Source organism: Macadamia integrifolia, chromosome 1 (assembly GCF_013358625.1).
Source record: "Macadamia integrifolia cultivar HAES 741 chromosome 1, SCU_Mint_v3, whole genome shotgun sequence".
Lineage (NCBI taxonomy): Eukaryota > Viridiplantae > Streptophyta > Magnoliopsida > Proteales > Proteaceae > Macadamia > Macadamia integrifolia.
In genome coordinates this window covers 11,076,336-11,096,168 of record NC_056557.1, presented here as the reverse complement: position 1 = coordinate 11,096,168, position 19,833 = coordinate 11,076,336, and the positions used below count along the sequence as shown (strand labels likewise).

Sequence of the window (19,833 nt, the reverse complement as noted above, 5' to 3'; positions counted from 1 at the left end):
TATCCACTAGATAAGAAAATAAATTACAAGATAAATAAGTTTCAAATTTATTTTACATTGATTAGTTTCAACTTTGAAAATATTTACTCAATCCCCAAAATTAGTTATTGCTTGTGTGGTTCAAGAAAAAAATAAAAGTAAGCTTCCTAAATACCCCAACCTCAATTCCTTTATTTTTATTCAATTCATTTTTAATCACATGTGGGACCTTCCTCTTCCTCCCCTCTCCTCTTCCGCCTCTTCTCCATCCTTCTCCACAAAGGCCACACCTTCCTTCCTTCATAATCAAGAGATGGGTGGGATGGATGGCCAAAAAAGAATAACATTGTTTATACCTATAAACAAAATTACGTATAAATTATATATAAATAATTACCCTTGTCGTGGTGAGGATGTTGCTGCAATTGGGTTTCACCTTAAACGTTGGGGTGAGAAATTGTCTCCGGTGAAGGGAAGAAGGTTGACCAAGCATTGTTCATGGCAACTGCAGACGCATTCCAAAAAGGAGTGTTGTTGGAGAAGTGCAACTGATTAGTAGAGGGTTGGTGCAGCTTTGGCTATGAAGTTTTCAGGAAGGGTGAGAATTTAGGCCAAGACAGTGACAACAATGACAACGACGATGAGAATTCACCAGTGTTAATGTGGTAGTTTGGAGATGGATTATTAATGGATCGATGAGTCTCAAAGGGGAATCTTTGATGTTGATGGAGTTAGGTCTTCGGTGGATCAAATAAACCTTGCAATAATGATAGTGAATTACATGCATAAGAAGGAAAACCACTGGGTATGGCCTGGCTGCTCAAGGTGGTATCTTCACCACCACCGGAGAAACTCTTGGGGCTCCACTCCTTCTGGACTTGAACTGATGGAGATTCCATCCCCGTTTCTACCCGAAAATTGGGTCTTGATGAATTGAGGTTGGGGTATTTTAAGAAGTTTACTTTTATTTTTTCTTGAACTGCACGAGCAATAACTAATTTTGAAGATTGAGTAAATTTTTCAAAGTTGAAATTAGTCAGTGTAAAATAAATTTGAAATCTACTTATCTTGTAATTTATTTTCTTATCTAGTGGATCTAGGTAATTTCCCCTTCTTTTAACCTGAAGCAATCTAACATGATACATATCACATCATAATCATACTCACACACATAGTGGGCATACAGTGTCGGAACCTAACCTTTGTTTACGCTATATCCCATTCATCAAAACCAACTCACACACTGTGGGCATGCAGTGCCGGAACCCAAACTTCGACTACCCTTCATCCCATACACACACACACTGTGGGTATGCAGTGCTGGCACCCAACCTTCGGCTACCCTGCATCCCACCCATCAACAACGCACAATTCACATCATTATACACAAGCAAAATTCACCAATAACAGATTTTAATATGCAAAAGGTTTATGATCATATGCACGAATACACATGTTATAAACACTCCGTAAAATATACACAACACCCACTCATCTCGAGTTCCACTTGTTCGTAATACCGATGGTCTTATGCTGCATTACCCCACTGTTAGCTGGTTCTATTCCTATAAGACATAGGATTTTTACGTCAACTGACAAGTTTGGAAAAGACCTTCCTATAAATCAAATGACCAATAAAAAAGAAGATCAAAACTAGGTGTCAGGTGGTTCACCGGTGGATATTCACCGACTGATAAATCCGAGAGTGCACAAAAAGTCCCAAAATTGTCTATAGGCTTCACCAGCTGATGGTCATCAGTGGGTCTCACTGGCTAGTGTCCACTAGCCGGTGACCATCATCCGGTGAAGCAAAAATGGGTGTTCTTTGCCCAGATTTTCCCCACAGGTGGTTTGGGTTCTCTTGAGAGTCTAAGTGTGTTTGTGTGATTTCAAGAGGAGGTCTATTCCAATTCAATTTCTCATTTTCCCTTCTTTCGCATTGTTTACAAGCTAGGGTTTATGGTTCTAGGCTTAGTTTACAAGTAGGGGGCATTTATACAACTCACTTAGTCTAGGTTAGTGCAATTAGTGATTTAGATGATATAGGAGTACAAGGTTTACTCAATTTCCCATTTTAAAAGTCTAGGTTACCCCACATTTGGGGATTTTGGTTGGGGCTTCATATCATGGCCACCAATTCCACATATGATCACCCTAAACCCCCAACTTACGTGCATAACTTCATTTCCCCAACATAGTGTTAGGTTGAGAGGATTACTTTTAGGGAAATTGGGTGATGGTCACAATTTTAGGGTTTGGGTCCAATTTGGGGTGTTGAGATGGGGCTCCTTATGTGAAAGGTCTACACACTCAATGTGAGTGAACAACCAGCTAGATTTGGTTTCTTACACCAAATCCCCCATTCAATTTGTAGAAGTCTAGGTTACCCCACATTTGGGGATTTCGATTGGGGCTTCATACCATGGCCACCAATTCCACATATGATCACCCCAAACCCCCAACTTACATGCATAACTTTATTTCCCCAATATAGTGTTAGGTTGGGAAGATTACTTTTAGGGAAATTGGGTGATGGTCACAATTCTAGGGTTTGGGTCCAATTTGGGGTTTTGAGATGGGGCTCCTTATGTGGAAGGTCTACACACTCAATGTGAGTGACCAACCAGTTAGATTTGGTTCCCTACACCAAATCCCCTATTCAATTTATAGATTGGATATGTGGGTGGAGGGATTTTGATTAGGGCTTGCATGATTTAGCCTAAATTTTAGAATAGGGGTAGGAGAGAGAGAGAGAGAGAGAGAGAGAGAGAGAGAGAGAGAGAGAGAGAGAGAGAGAGAGAGGAACTTACCTTCAATGGATAGATGGCCTCCCTCTTCTCTACCTTCTTCTTCTCCTTTCTCCCTTCCCTTGCTCTTGAGTTGGTAGGAATAAAATGAATGAGCAAGAGGTATTTATTGATAGTAAGTTAAGTTACATAAGGGCTGTTTGGGTAATTAATGAGTTTTCATTCATTATTGGTTTAATCCTTCATTTGGCACTAGAGGGACCACCTCAGGGTGTCTTGATGCATTAATCCATCCCATGGTAGGTTACACTAGCTGTTAGGAGTGATTTGAGGTGCATGGGTGCAAGGGCCTGAGCCCCACATCAATCTAATCCCATTCTAGTTAGTACCCTCACTGGAGGGTGACCATCAGCCAATGTAGGCTGATTAGGTCCACCATGTGTGGAATAGAGCCCATTGGCTGATTAGGGGTCTCCTTAGGTGATAACTGAGATTTGGGCCCTTCTTGGAGTCGGTGCAATGGAAGATCACACTTTTATCGTGAAGCTAATGTAGTGGCTGACTTCCTAGCTAGGAAAGCATCCAAATCTTGTATTTCCGAATTCTTGGTGGAGTTCCCGAGTCATGTTGTTACTGAGTTAGCTTCGGATACGTTGGACAGGCACCGTTTTCGATTCGGCTAAGCCCTTCGCTTGCTCCCTCTGCTGATGGCCATGCCCAAGGTGGAGGTCGCAAGTGGCTTAGTGGGATCAACCTGCCCTCTTGTATTTCTGTTTGTTTTTGCTTTCTTCTCTTTCAATAAAATTACCTTTTAGCAAAAAAAAAAAAAAAAAAAAAAAACTGAGATTTGGGCCCTTTCTATGTGCATTATCTACTAGGTTCGGGCAACTCCCTTCAAGGTCTGAGGACTTATACTGACCTCCTCTTCTATGGTTTGAAAATCTTCCAATACTTGGAGCATGAGTAGCATGTGCATGTGGGGTCATCCTTCCCTTCTCAGCAAAAGATGACTACTGCTTAATACTCATTGGTACTACTACCCTCCTGTGTCTCATCTGCACTCAGTCACAAAATGAGAAAATTTAGGTTACGAGTAGAACTAATTCATCCATGTATGTTAAAATTCGATGCGGCAAAGTACCATCTCCAACATAGGCTTTTGACCCCAACTGGTTAGTGTGACTGGTTGATGGTCTGCTCTAGTTGGTGTCAACCAGATGATGAAATCAAGTCCCCTTCTATAGTGGTTTTTAATGACCAGTGGATGGTCCGGTCAGGATTGGCCAACCGGTCAATAAAATTCCAATTTTTTAACTCATTCGAAGCTATTTTGTCTTACTCTATTTTTACCCTAACTAGAAGGGCGATTTGCTATTGAGTTCACCCCACTTTTGAAGCACCTAACGTGGCATTTCCCTGCATTTTTTACTCCTGTACTCATGTGAGGTAAGCCTCACTTCTTTTTTTAGGTTTTTGTTTAAAATTTTCAATCTTAAACCCTAGGATTAGGATTTTCTCTGTTTAACTCTTGTAACTAGGTTTTTACAGTGTCCTTTTGTGTATATGTTTATGTGGGCCCTTTTTTATTTTCAAAGATATGGCCCACACTAGAAACACACGCTATCGGACTACTGCCCAAGTTCAAGGGCCTTCGGCTCTAACCTTCAATCAGAAATGGTTTTGTTCAGAAGAAGACGAGTAGAATTGGGCTCTATTTTCCGAGAAGAACATCGATTCTAGGAAGCACATAGTCACGTGAAGGCTGAACTCCTTTGGGGTAAGGAGGAGGTTCTTGGCCCTCGGGTGGGATCCCCTACTCCTCCCCCAAAACAAGTGGTTCCTCAGGCTTGTAAAAGCCTTTTACTATAATCTGAAGGGTAACATGTTGGTGATAATGACTATAGGATGCAAGCCGCATGAAGGGGGTGGACATATTGTTCACTATAGAGGAGTTTTTCGAGATTATAGGGATGTTGGCTACCTGAAAGGATAAGTTATATTATGCCGCAAGGATAAACCCATAGTGCTTCTTCAACAATCAAGAGATGTTCCTCATGAATCAGGCATTGACAGGGACTAATAAGGGGTGGTCTTCTTTCCAAAACCTACTACCCTCTCCCAAGGTATTGTGTAGGATAGTATAATTTAATATGGTGCCAACGACGGAGCATCATGACAAGGTCTCCCTTCTCTAGGCCTTTGTCACCTTATGCCTATACTTGGGGAGGCAGATCTGCATGCCCTACCTGATGATGCAATATATGGTGTATCAGGCGGATCACCCTATGGAGGGTAATCTCTTTTATGTAACCATTCTCACTATGGTCTTCGGTGACGTTGATGTGAATCTCACCAATGAGGCCACAAACGGGTCTAAGGTCTACCTGATAGATCATATGACTCTCCAAAAGATGAAGATTGCCCCAAGTGCGGGCAATGATGTAGAGTTGGAGAGGCCACAGGATGAGGAAGGGGTTGACCGTAATACTGACTTTGGAGAGGTATATTAGCCAATGGTTCACCAGCTTATGGGTGCACAGCCTCAAATCCAGGAGCAAGATGACATTCAGCTCTCACAGAACCAAGATCCACCACCACCACCCCCTTTCACTGCTCCACATGCAAGAGCTTCTATTCAGCTAGCCCATCTCGTGAGCCCACCATGGGTGACTTGATGGATTGCATGGAGAAGGATTTCTTAGGTATGAACACTCGATTGAGCACTCTTGAGGGTCGGGTCTCATCTGTGGAGAGGGAGATGTAGGGGTGGTCCACCTTCTTCAGGATTTCATTGATCCCCAATGACCTGCATGTTGTTTCATTGTTCTTTTGCTCTCTAAATTGTTATGTTTACTTGTCTTTTGTGTTATTCCTGGATGTCCAGTACTAAGGTTCTATGAACCTAATTTTGTTATCTTGATGGAACTCTTTTGATGTTTGGATACTTCCTTATCTTGTAATCGGTTATGTTATTTTTAATAAAACTTCAATTTTATGTTTCAATTATCCTTGAGTGTAAGGTTACAATTTGTTAGTTATGTCGTGCACGGCATTGACACCTAAGCTAGTCTCCAATGTGTGAACTAAAGATTATGATTTTCTTTAAGATTTTTATTTTACTCTAACCACAACCTTCCTAATATCTTGTATTGTTGTAGGTTAAAGTAGAGCATCATGCTCTGATATCGCTCTGTCACACCCCACATATGAAAGCCTTGGCCGTGTGACCTAGACACCATTTGGTGGCCACCCAATCCTCCAGGATCTCGAATGCAGTACTTTAACAACTCATAACTAACAAGGTAATCTAACCAAATCATAATACTTAATAAGCCATACTGTAATTATAGGCTGATGAACTGTTTAAATATTACCATATTTAGTTACAGACATTTTCGGAGATCACCACCGAATAAGTATAGTGTCAAAATAAAGTTGTAGCTACACAAAAAGGATAAAAAAGTATCCAAGATGACTACAATCATCCCAATAGATGCCCAAAGGTACGACCCTCGCAGCTGTAATTCTGATCATACTCCATGTACTTTTGAGTCCAAGACTCCTCGACTATGCTAGCTAGTGCCTCACCCTGCTCGGATGCCTGAATACTTGTATCACGATTTAAAAAGGCGAAACACCATGGGATGAGCTTTAGAAGCCCAATGAAGGGTGGGTCATATAGGCATACACAAACAATAATGATGCTAAGATTTTCTCAAACAAGTCCAATGATGCAACATTTTTCTGTTTACAATATACTACACCTAGACAATCATACTAAGTTTGATAGATTTAGTTTTAGTCCCATGCAACATAGGTGGTATCCTCTTCTTCTGTACATTGGTCCCTCGACGATACAAGCTAATTACGAGTGAGGAGCATACTGGTCCCTACATGTATACTTTAGTATTCTCTTCTTTTATACTTTGGTCCCTTGAAGATACAAGCTAATTGCGAGTTACAAGCATACCAGTCCCTATATGTATACTTTAGTACCCGGTAAGTCCCTAGTAATAATCCCCCCAAATTGCACTAGTCACTGTTGACGCACCTACAACCATGCTATGTAGTGCCCATGTAAACCACACATCGTACAATAGACTTCGTATTCTGAAATGAACCTCGAACCTACCTGCTGGGATTCTCCAATACCTATTCCTATATTGGCAAGGGATTGTAGTACCAAGGTTGTGATCCTACCCATGCATACTCTATGGCATCGTTTGACAATGTTCCGTTTCTGCCATTTTTACATTTTCTTATTCCCAGAAATGGAGAAACAGCCTAAAAAGCATTTGATAAAGCTGTTCCGTTTCACCTGTTTCTAGAAACATAAATCAAAATTTATGCCTATTTACAATTCTAGAAACAAGTCCAACTTGTTTCGTTGTTTCTAGAAACGAATTTAAGAAGAAAAAAAGGTTGTTGCATCTGATAAATCTCTCAACTATTTAAACCTAAAAAGAGGTAACTGAACACTCTCTCCCTTTTGGGCATCCGATGATACTATTGGATTTTTTAGTGGCATTATGTCTGCAAAAAACATTTCAAAAAATAGGTTTATCAAACACCCAAAAATCCGTTTTTGTTTCTGAAAACTTGAAAGACTGTTTCTACTGTATCTAGACACAGAAACAACAAAAACGTTATCAAATGGTGCCTACATGTATGCAATCACAATAACAATAGTATGTATGCACCTACGGCACATGGTACCAGAATCCCTCTTCGGCCCTCACCATCATATCCACATCTCAACATGTACATAATCAAAATATCACAACACATGTACCCACTCACCTATTGATCGCGAATCGTTGCAAACTAACAAGTCCCGCCAATCCACATATTCACTCCGCTTGGTTTTACTTTTGCTTGTCCAATATAGGCGTAATAATCACATCAATGCTCCCTAAATACCCCTAATAAATCCCTACTAAAGCCCCAAACAATCACCCAATCATAGGTTACAATTACTATAACCTGGAACCAGCAGATGGTCCTTGACCGGTTGGTGTTGATCGGTGGACCAGTCTGAGAGCCCAAAACTTGTGAAACATCCAACTGGTTGATGCAACCGGTGGATGTTTTTGATCAACTAATTGGCCTAGATTTGGGGGTTTTCCTTGTTTTAGCTTGTCCAGATGTGATCCATCACACATGGGGTCCTTCTCTTCCTATAAGGTCACAAAATATTGAGTTTTATGTTGGGTGATCCGACCATCACCCACCCTTGGCTCACTTTGGGGTTCTTCTCCATATAAAGTTTTCGACCTCATGGCTCTCATGCTTAAAATCTAAGGGAACCTAGGTTGAGGCATGTAGGCATGAGTCTATCATCCTCTAAGCTCCCATTTGGGTGTATAAGGTAGGGAATCTCCCCCTAAACCTAAGTCACCTAACTTGTAGAGTGGGGAGAGAAAATGAACAAGAGAGGTAACGAGGCTTACCTTGTGGTTCGGGTGAGTGAACCTCACAAGGGGAGCACTTGTGCTACTCCACCTTTCACTTCTCCCTCCTTCTTCTATTTCCTCCTTCACTTGAGAAATGAGCAAATGAGAGATGGTTCGGCATTAAATAGGCTCATTTAATGACTAAAGCATGTTTGGCTAATTAATGGGTTTTGCCAAACTAGGTTAATTCATTGGTTGACGGTGTAGGTCCACCTCCATGGGGTCTATTAATCCTTCACTTTGTAAGTGTGGATGCATAATGGAGGGGCTTCAAGGCATACGAGTATGTAGTTGTGGGTCCCACACACCATTAACCCCTTTTGGAGCAATTTAAGTGTCTCCGGGTGATGTATCCAGTGGATGGTTTTGTCTAGCCAGTTGTATCAAGTGGTTGACCCAAAGGTTCCCCTTTGACTAGGTTTTATCTTAGTCTTGGCACCACAAGTCTGGAAACTTTTGTGAGAGGTCAACACCCTCTATCTAGGCTTGTCTATAATGTTGAAAGAAGGAAGAGATCTTTAATGTAAGCAAGGTTACTCGAGCTTCATGGGAGGTTTGAATCCTTTCCATTTTTCTAGCACGACTTACAATGACATGAAGGATCATCCTTCCCTTCCCGACAGTAGATTGCTATTATTCGGAGGTCAATAGTACTCTGTAACTCTGGTGCATCATTTGTTACCATGAAAAGTAGTTTAGGTTCGAGCATGGGTGTAACACTATCATAAGGGATTATTATATTAATATTTTTTTAAATAAAAAAGAATGATTAAAAATATCATTGTGAGAGGGTGTAGAGTACCCTGCTTGCTCAAAGAACCCTCTCCCTAATTAATAGTACATTATTTTCATTTGTTTTTGGATAGTCACATTACTTTGAATATGTTTTTAATTTTTCATTATTTTGTAAATAATATTTCCGTAAATCTTTCTCTCAATAAGGGGGGAAAAAAAATGGACTCCAATTTCTCTTACAAGAATGACCAAATTAGTAAAGTTTGGATTTGGGTTAGTAAATCGGGCTAGTCTTAGTGGCCATTAATACCGATAGATATTCGCTAAATGGTTAGGGTGTCAAGTGATAGTTTACTACATGGATATTTTGGTAAATGCATGTGATACATCTTTTGATTCTAGAAACTTCTTTGTTAGGGTGTCAAGTTATATTATACTACGAGGGCATTTCAGTAAATGCATGTAATACGTTTGTTGATTCCAGAAACTTCTTTCGCTTATAAATTTCGATCATTTCTCTTCCTTCTATTATCCATATTCTTCTTTGGCCAAAACCCTAATTAGCACCTCCAAATCCTTTTCTCTTTCAAAGCATCCATTGAAAGATTCTATTTTACCATAGAGAAGAACATGTATCCTTGCTTGAATTCATTTCAAAGAAGGATTTTTTTCTTAAAATAGTTTGTTGTAGGCTATAGTTCTCTTTTTGCAACCTAAATCATAGATCTGGGCCAAACATGCGAGAATGGAAGTAAGGCCTCTCTTATCTTTAAACTCATTATTTTCAGATTTTTGTAATTGTTTGCTTGTACCCTTTATATCTTCTAATAAATTTGTTTGTTTTCACTAACTTTTCATTCTTGGTTGTGAGATTTTTCACTTTTCAAGCATGATTTACATCCAATTTGGATTTTACTATCCATTTCTTTACATTCTAATGGATTTATTTTCAATTGTGTTACTTTGGTTTCTATTTTGAGAATATTATTCACATCAAATTGGTCTTAGTACATATATGATCCATACCTGTAGCATCTCAAATCATGGAATTGGGGGTCAAATCCATGCCAATTTCGATCCAATCTGGATCAAATCAGAATCTATCTCAGGAACCCTAGAATCGAGAACTCAGGTCTAAAAACTCTGCGATTCTAGGGTTTCTTGGCATGAATCAACTATGTCGATTAGGCTAGTATTATTATTGGGATCGATCAAGGTCGCTTCCAATCTGAATCGATAGATTCATTGATCCGATTCCTTAATCGCTTCCAAACTAAATGGACAGATTCATTGATTTGATTCCCAAATGTTTAAACCATTAGTACATGTAATGATGCTCCCCATAATGAATCTTAAAAGGAGGAGTGGAATCTTGAACCATGGATTATTATCTTGCTATAGAAATTAGGTTAATATTTTCTTTTCTCCTTTCATAAATGATCATCTAGTTGCTTCTATTTTTTATTTATTTATTTATTTATTTTTTTTATATTTGCATATATTTGATGGAAACCTGGAAGAAAATAAAAGGTTATATGTCAAAATTTTCTTCGTCTAGGTCCTAAATCTTCTACGCATTTGCTATTTGTTGTTTTTGTTTATATCATGGGTAGAAGATTTTATTATGTGTATAAATTTCTGTCTTTACTCTAAACATTACTAATAGTTATGTTAAGCTTTGTTTCAATAATTGGAACTGGATAGGTCAAATAGGCTGATTTGGATCAGAATCTATTGTGGCTGATCCCAATTCTGGAAGTTCTAGAGCTACATATTCTATCGATTTTTTAAAAGGATTTGATGGGCTCAAGATCTAAGGGGTTGATTCTAAGGTTGTTGGAATCGATCCTGATCAATTTTGATTTGATCCATCCTGAATCGGAATCGACAAGGATAGAATTAGTCACGCTTGTTTTGATCCAATCTGGATCTGATCAGAATCGGCTAGAATCGGTCCCAAGAACCCTAGAATTGGAAAACTCTTCTTAGCATGAATCAACCGAGTTGAATTGACCAAAATCAAGATCAATCATGATCACTTCTGATCTTAATCGACTAATCCAATATTTTAAATTGTGAGTACATGTAATGATCCTCCCATATTTAGTCTTAAAAGGAGGGGGATGGAGATTCTTTATCTAATGATCAACATCTTGCTATGGAAACTAGGTGGTTATTATTATTATTTTTTTTCATTATCTTTTTTTAAATGACCAGCTAGTAAGGTTTTTTTTTTTTTTTTTTTTTTTTTTTTTTTTTTTAACATATATTTGATGTGAAACTGGAAGAAAATAAAAGTTAAGTTGTATGTGAAATTTCTCTTTGTTTATGTTCTAGTTCTTCTATGCATTCGTTTTTGTTTTTTTGTTTATCTTTTTGGGTGCAAGCTATTTTGTTTCAGTTTACAGCATCATGGGTAAAAGGTTTTCTTATTTATATAAATTTTGGCCTCATTACTCTAACTATTACTAATGGGTGTGTTAAGCATTGTTTCAATAACTAGAATCAGATCGGTCAAATTGGACAATTTGGATCGAAATCCACCATGACTGATCCCTATTCAAAATGTTCCAAAGAGGAAGATTCTAGGGGTTTTGGACCAGAGTTGTTGGGATTTTACATCAGAGGGGCAGATTCTTAGGTTTTTGGGACCATTTGGTTGGAATCAAAATTGGCAGAGACCGATTCGACATGGATTCCAAGTTATGGTCCCTCTTCCTAGCATCTTCAACTTTCTCCTAAATGCATGGAAACACTAAGATGAAAACATTTATCCTTTTTATGGGCTTCATAAGTCCCTTCTATTTTCTTTCCTATTGAATCTTGAAGTTCACATGAATATTAGAACCTTAAAAAATCTAGACATTCGATTTTGCAGTCTATCAGTGAAGACTAACTCACAATTCTTTTTAGGATTGCTGTTATATTAATAGCAATTGCGCCAATCTTCTTATTTCCTTTGCTAGAATTATTTTTTTTTTTGTTAGTAAGAGTATGAATCAATCTTTAATTTTTATTGAATGTGGGATTTACATCGTGTGCCAACAGGGTTTGTAGCCTAGTGGAAGGAAACCCTTTTCCCATCACTACTTGAGTCAACTGGTTGTGGGGTCCAGTTGGCACACCCCATTATCGCTCATTAGTTCTATGGAAGCATTGCTTGCTTGTTGAATGGAGGCTTAACTTAGGGGCTATGATCCATATCATGGATTACTCTTTTGACTTACAAAAAGAAAAAAGGATATATATCGTGTGGTATAACTTTTTAATGTTGGACAAATTGAACATGTATAAGCATTAATCCTTTGGTACCAGTCTAACAAATATCTTAATTTGCAATGTGTTTGAAACTACTAAGTTTTCACTATCAATGATTTAGATTATCCTTTTACTTTCATTGACTTAGTTGTTTGTATTTATAATTACCGTTATTGTTCTTGTTGCTAATATTATCACTATCATTATTGAAGTAATTACATTTTACTTCACGAAGTTCCAAGAATGCAAAATCCATTGTTTAGGAGAAGAACAAGGTGGAAGAAAATGCCACATCATAAACAAAACCCTAGACACAAAAAACATGATAAAAGAATGTTTCCATCGGATCAATGATTTACCAGATTGCATGGTATGTTGTTTTCTATCATATTTCCTTTCTTTCTCTTTTACTTTGAGTATTGAGGGTATTAGTACATTAAGATCAATTCCTAATCAGGTATATCTTGAACCTTAAATTTGAAGCATCATGCCTTTTCAAATTAAGTTTTGATTTAATTTGATGCCAATTGAATAATAGAAGTGTTAATACAATTAAACGTCTTCTTTGTATTTAAAAGGAAATTTACATCCACCTCCCCTGCCTTTTGCCCTTATTACATCCACCCCCATCACGTTTCATTTATTACAGATAAATCTATGCCCAGATAAAACCGTGAGTGAGGTGTTAGTTTTGAAATTGAACAGACTATTTTACCTTTATGATATATTTACCTAAAACATCCTAAGTCAATGACCATTTTACCCTTATTACGTCTTCAAACCTAAAATCCCAAACTTGGTCTTGAACACTAACCGCTGCCACCTTCAGCTTTGCCATCTCTGTTCAGGCAGCTGGTGAGTTTAATCTCAACAAGCAGACTAATCTAAACCTAATTGTTTGTCTTAATGGAGTAGCGATGGAGCAGACTAATTTAAACATGGTTCTGTTCTGGAATTGCAGGGAGGTTTTAATGGATCAACGATGGTATATTTGAGCTATATAGGATATGATGATGTGTCAACGATGGCGGAAGAGGTCAGGTATCCTACAAAAGACATCCTAATTGTTGTTTTTGGTTCAGTAGTGCTCATGATGATTCTCTACTGTCTCATGGATGCTTCCATGGCAAAGCTTGTTCCTTATGATGCGATAAGAAAGAAAGATAATATAATTTCCCATGAAAAATTCTTTCCTTTCTCTTGAATCCATTCTTTTTTCTTTATCTTCCTAGAAATTTCTGGAAACCCCATAGGTGGTTCTCTCCCTCTGTCCGTCTCCTTTATCCAAAGAGAAAGAGGAATAAAGGGATAAGAGAACTAAGAGACATTTTCCTTTCAAAATTTAGGCTATTTTATGTATTTGATCTTTGAAAGTTAAAAAGGAAAAAAAATCATGGGAAGCTTTAGAATAAGATGAGAACAAAAAGGAGGAGAAGACCAACCAAACCCAGAATTGAAGATTCAAAGCGGTAGTGGAACTGCAAGAAGGGACCATAATGTTCTCTGTTTTGCTATAAATTGGTTAACTTTATTTTGTGGGCTTGCAGATTATTATAGAGGCGCCGTTCCGAGGTCAAAAGAGAGATAGGGATGTGCTTGGAGCGTGATCAGTGACGTAGCAAGCTTTGAGATACTGAAGTCGCTGTTTGTATCTATGTTAGGCCAAGCTCGTTATCTTTGCATCATTGGATGCCGAAACAGCTAGGTCCAATGACGCAGAGATAACGAGTTTGGCCCAACATAGATACCAACAGTGATGTTAGAATCCCAAAACTGGCTTTGACACCAATCACATTCGAAGCCCATCCCCATCCCTCTTTTGATCCTTTGAACGATGCATTTGTATTAATCTGCAAGCCTAGAATATAAAGTCACCACCATCAATTTATCACAAAATAGAGAACATTATGGTCCCACTTCCAGTTCCACTACCGCCCTGAATCTTCAATTCTGGGTTTGGTTGGTGTTGTCCTCCTTTTTGTTCTCATCCTACTCTAGAGCTTCCCAGGAATTTTTCCTTTTTAACTTTCAAATATCAAATACTTAAAATAGCCTAAATTTTGAAAGGAAAAAGGTCTCTTAGTTCTCTTATTTGTTTATTCCTCTTTCTCTTTGCATAAGAGAGACGGACAGAGGGTGAAAGCAACCAATGGGGTTTTCGGAAATCGCTAGGGAGATTAAAAAAAGATTGGATTCAAAAGGAAAGAAAGGAGTTTTCTTGGGAAATTATATTATCTTTGTTTCTTACCGCATGTAAGGAACAAGCTTCGCCATGGAAGCAGCCATAAGACAGTAGAGAATTGTCACAAGCACAACTGAACCCGAAACACCAATTGGGATGTATTTTGTAGGATTCCTGACATTTTTCGCCATCATTGATTCGACATCATATCGAATATAGCTCAGATATACCATCGCTGCTCCATTGAAAACCCCTGCAATTCCAGAACAGAATGAAGTTTGAATTAGTCTACTCCATCACTGCTCCATTAAGAAAAACAATTAATTTCAAATTAATGTGCTTGTTGAGATCAAAATCATTGGCCACCGTGAACAGAGACGACAAAGTTGAAGGGGGCAGCAACTAGGATTCAAGACCAAGTTTGGGATTTTAGGGTTCAAGGTGTAATGAAGGAAAAATGGTCATTGACTTAGGATATTTTAAGTAAAGACATCATAAGGTAAAACAGTACATTCAATTTCAAAACTAGCACCTCACGCATGGTGTTAGCTGGGCATGGGTTTATTTGTAATAAATGAAACACGAGCCCATCCAAGTGCATAATGAGAATCATCAAATTTTACTAATTTGTAGGTCATTTCACCTTGCTAGTTTTTTTTTTTTTTGCTACTAATCTAGATAAGTAATTATACAAAAAGAATAAAGAAAATGATTGAACAACCAACCTATAATGTAATTCGAAAGACTTGGAATCTAGATATATACTTGTTTTGTCAAGTTTTATCACACCCCTATACTTACCCTACATTCAGTCAAACTCCCCTACCTAACTTTCACATTTGATTCACCCAAAAAGCAAACTCGTACCTCTGCTTTTCCCTGATATTTCAAAGTACCTAATTTCCCTTTCCTCCCAAGGATTCATTCCAATTTTTCAAATTTTTTTTTTTAATCTCCTAAATTATTTATTCTATTTACTTAAATGAAGTGGGATCCACATCTTACTTCTTCTTTCTCCACGGAATGTAACAAACCATGCCCACCTCTGCAACCCCTCACCTTGCCCCGTCGATGTCGTTCGTCCATGCCTCCCTCCTCCATTTAAAACTTTTATGCTTACCAATTAAGGCCTAAACTGTAAGCTCGAACCCTTCATTACTCATGTTCTCCTTAGTGTACATGTATGAGAATGATGCCATCTCCTCTACCCCTTTTTATGTGTCCCATCCGACCTTACGACATTTCTTTGTTCCCAACTGCCTGTCATCTCTCTCATTCCTTGATTCTAAAGCCACACAAAACACAAGCACAGATAGAGGGGAGAGGATTCAGAGTGCACACACACACACAAATGGAGCAGTTAGGGTCGTAGTTCTCGAGGTATAAAACCTACGGTCGAGCGATGGATGAAACACCAAAGCTGGTGTTTTAATTTTCTTTGTTTTGGTTTCCTTTTTCTTGTGTCTTTGATAATTTACAAGTGAATTTGCTTGCATTCTTCATGGGTACGAATTTGTGAGGGAGTACCTATTTTCTAGTGTTGTGGTTGCGGGGAGTTTCACTGCCTATTTGAGTACTGCGATTGGTATAATTTTATTTTGAGGAAATTACACTCCCTTTCCCTGTATGTTTCAAGTATCATATAATCCTCCCTTACGAAGTTTGAAATTACACTCCCCTCACTTGTAAGTTCTAGATTCTATCAACCGTACCCTGACCTTGAGTGAGGCACCGTTAATTGTATTAAACTTTTCCCATAAACGCCAAAATACCCCAACTTATTACTGTCTTTTCCTTGAGAAGAACGATGGTTTCTGAGCTCTTCGTCTTCATTCCTCCATGGATTATGAACTTTTAAAATCGAAGGTGAACCACACGAACGAGAATTTTAGAATTAACTCACATACTAGTCGAACCACACGAACATTCCTAAGTGCTTCCCATCCAGAAGAAAGTGTTGATCACAAATTTGAAAGGCCATAAACTGCAGCCAGAAGGTGGGTTTTTGCGTACTGCATAGTGGGCAAATCTTAGTTTGATGGTAAAGGGTCTCCAAACCACTCCTCGTTATAGAATAATGACACAGTGAGAACATATAATGGGTTAGTATTAGTACCTTTGCACCTTCATTTTTCCATATGTTTTTTTAGGTTTTGGTGCAGCTACCTCACTCACAAGCTCTGAAGTTCGCTTTGCCGACAAGTTCTTCCTCCGACTATAACAGAATTGGTTGCAAACTATATAGAATAAAAGAAATTTCTTCTTCTGTATCTGTGGTTTCATCCATTTCAGACCCTGAGCCGCTATCATCTGCATCACCAGGTATAGCTCTTGACAGAATTACTCCCGACGGTAAATGTCCGCTGCTGAACTTCGACGGGGGACGCAGACCAAAGCCCCGGCCTCCGTTCCTCCTGTTGTTGACAGCAGGATCGAATCGAGACCTCTGATTGGGAATGGTAAACGGAACTTCCCTCCGCTTCGCGCCAGCACCCTAAATTCAACTTGCACTTAGTAACTACTACTCCAAAAACCAGTAGAACAAACTAGAATTCCCTTCACCGTCCCCCACTCTCCAACCCAAGCAAAAACAGAACACCTCAGGCTTACCTCTCTAATCCATCTTATGGCATTACTATCTAGGCCTTCTGTGAACATGATTTGAGGTGAAATCTTCACCTGCAACAGAGGATAAAAAAAATCTCAACAACAAGCCCATCACTCAAAAATAGAAAAAAAGACGGAATCAGGAAAAAGAAAATCTAAAAAACGAGTTTTTTAAAATCAACTCACATACTACTCGAACTTCACAGATTCACATGATGAACCGTCGATCGGCTCTCAAGAGAGTGTTTTCTAAAGAAAGGGGAAGGGGGGCAAATTAGTCATTTAACATAAATTTCTAATAGAGTTAACAGCATTGGGCGTGGTTGTAATTTCAAACTTCATAGGGGGTCTAAGTGTAATACTTGAAACATACAAGAGAGGGAAATGTAATTTTCTCTTTTATTTTTCTGCCTCGGCTTACTCTTTGTATAGCCATGCTCTGTTTTAGAGAGCTCTAGTTCTGTTAGTTTGATATTGTTTCCGGGCTTGGTTTCCCCAAAACTATTGCCTATGAAAAGAAAAAGGGGGGACTGGGGTTAGTCGATTTTTTCTTGCTGGGATTTGGGCTTTTCCCCTATTTTGTCAGAACCCATGTTTCATTTTTTTGCTGTAGTATACATTTTCAGTTTCATTCCTTCGTCTCTTTCATCGTTGCTCCTCTTTTTTTTCAGTACAAAGGAGAACTCAAAATAAAAAAAACATGCTGACAATGATCCAGATACCGTTCATTGAATTCATGATAGTGGTTGGGTTCTGGAAAGGTGATTGGAGGAATTATACATGGCAATTGGATCCAAAGTACGTTGGTGGGTTCTTCCCATTCAGAATCCTGGGTGTTTTCAATGGAATCTGAGGTATATTGGATAGGATGCCGTGTCAACTATGGCAATGAATTGGTGTGTAGGTTCAGTTGTGCTTGTGACGATATTCTACTGTCTTATGGCAGCTTCCATGGTAAAGCTTGCTCCCTATGATGTGGTAAGAAAAAGAGATAAAAAACGAATAAAAATCATCGTGATTTCCTTAAATGCCATTGTTCTCTCTCTCTCTCTCTCTCTCTTTATATATATATATATATCACACATGCACACAAACAAAGATTGACACCCAAGAATACGACAAGTACCGGACCCGTTTGGGAGATCTGTGAGGGGGTGCAAACTTTAGTCTCACATCACCTAAGGAGAGAAAATTGGGCTAGTTAATAACCTCTAGCCTCCTTAACATGGCACAACGCATTTTAAAGCTTTGAAGCCCACAGGCCAAAAATGAAAATATTGTGCAAGGTTAATGGGGCCGGGGCATTACAAAAGGTATCAGAGCAGACCCAGAAAGCGTGTGGGGCCATAGCGGGGACGTTGTGTTGAAAGGGAGGAAGTTGTGACACCCAAGAATACGGCAAGTACTGGACCCACTTGGGATATCGATGAGGTATCTCTACCAAGAATACGGCAAATACCAGGGGGTTTGGGAGATCGGTGAGGGTGTGCAAACTTTCTCTAGAGTTGTCTCTAGTAGAACAAATGTTGATGAAAAACAAATAATTGTTATTTATATCAGCCAATATGGATCGGCCTTCCCGAAGAGGAAACCGCATATTCTGTACTCCATTGATACAACTATCTACCATATCTCAACCTGCATATATACAACAAGTGAGGTGGCTGTAATCAAGATATCCTATATCCCTTTGATACAGCCATCTACCATATCTCACTCTCATATTCATGGTAAGTGAGGTGGCTGTAATAGAAGATACAGTTAGGCTGCATATCTTGTCTCTCCACACATATGGTAGGTGTGAATACACACAACTATCTACCATATACTCTCACCATAGTTATGGTAGGAAATAATATCCTACCATTGGAAAACCATAACATATGCCAAGTCTATATTCTATAGATGGTAGATGAATATCCTTTATTTCTCCTAATATAGTATTCTCATGTATATAAATATGTCCTATATCATTGAAAGATTTCAAGGTTTTCATTCATAATTCACTGTTCTAGCAATTTAGAATATTTTATCCTATGGTAGTCATTTTTCCATCACCTATTCTCAGTGACGACATTATAGTCGACATATTAGAGATTGATTTAATTTCGTTACTAGTATTCTTTTTATTAAACTATTAGTTTCCGAATCCCATTGATCCATATGGATCCATATTAATTCACTTGTTTTATCTTCCACCAATAAATGTAACCCATTGATGGCACTAGAGAATCAGATTTAGTGAAGTAAATAAGGTTGCTCCCTAGAGAATTGGAACTCCACAAGAGTCTCTAACCTTGCAAGTTCGAGTCTCTTTTTCTTGTTCAATTAATCAACTCCTTGTCATAGAGGCAACGTAATTTCGACTCCCCTGATCCCAAGTTTCAATTAAGGCTGCATTAAAGAACCTTCAAATTTTGAAACTGCTATCAAACAAAGAAATGATATTGAACTATAACTCTACATTATTTGATAATAAAACCAGTGAAAAAATAAAAATATATTTTACCATACATTATTTTATTTATTTATTTTGAGGTATATCATTTTAAGATAGTTTCATATCACTCAATGATAATTCAAAATGAACAAGTTCCTCATGATAAAAAATGGCTGGTAGAATTTTCAAAGGGCCATGGTGCAACTGAATTATCTTAATTTAGAAGGAAGGCACGTCAAAACCCTATTGTGGTTGTAAGCATCGTGAACATCAAGAAATCTTAAATTCAATATTTTCGCCAAGTCTTCACATCTTAAATCAACTTCGGATTCAAATTCAATATTTTGATTAAGGATGATACCTTCAGCCATTTGACTTTCTTACTTCAGAAACGATAGTATTTGAAGCAAAGAAAATTTGATGTAATGTACT

The 19,833-nt window shown here is 38.3% G+C and overlaps 1 long non-coding RNA gene across 2 annotated transcripts in view; it reads left to right on the top strand.

The window, feature by feature from the left end:
• Window positions 1-9,462: 9,462 nt before the first annotated feature.
• The window catches only part of LOC122076105, a 12,539-nt gene continuing 2,168 nt past the window's right edge, over window positions 9,463-19,833 (top strand). Inside the window, exons 1-2 of one of the 2 annotated variants that reach the window (XR_006139434.1) lie at window positions 9,463-9,665; window positions 17,633-17,939. This is a non-coding gene — a long non-coding RNA (uncharacterized LOC122076105). Of the gene's footprint in view, window positions 9,666-17,632; window positions 17,990-19,833 lie in introns of those variants that run through there. The other variant, XR_006139431.1, reaches the window with a different exon arrangement.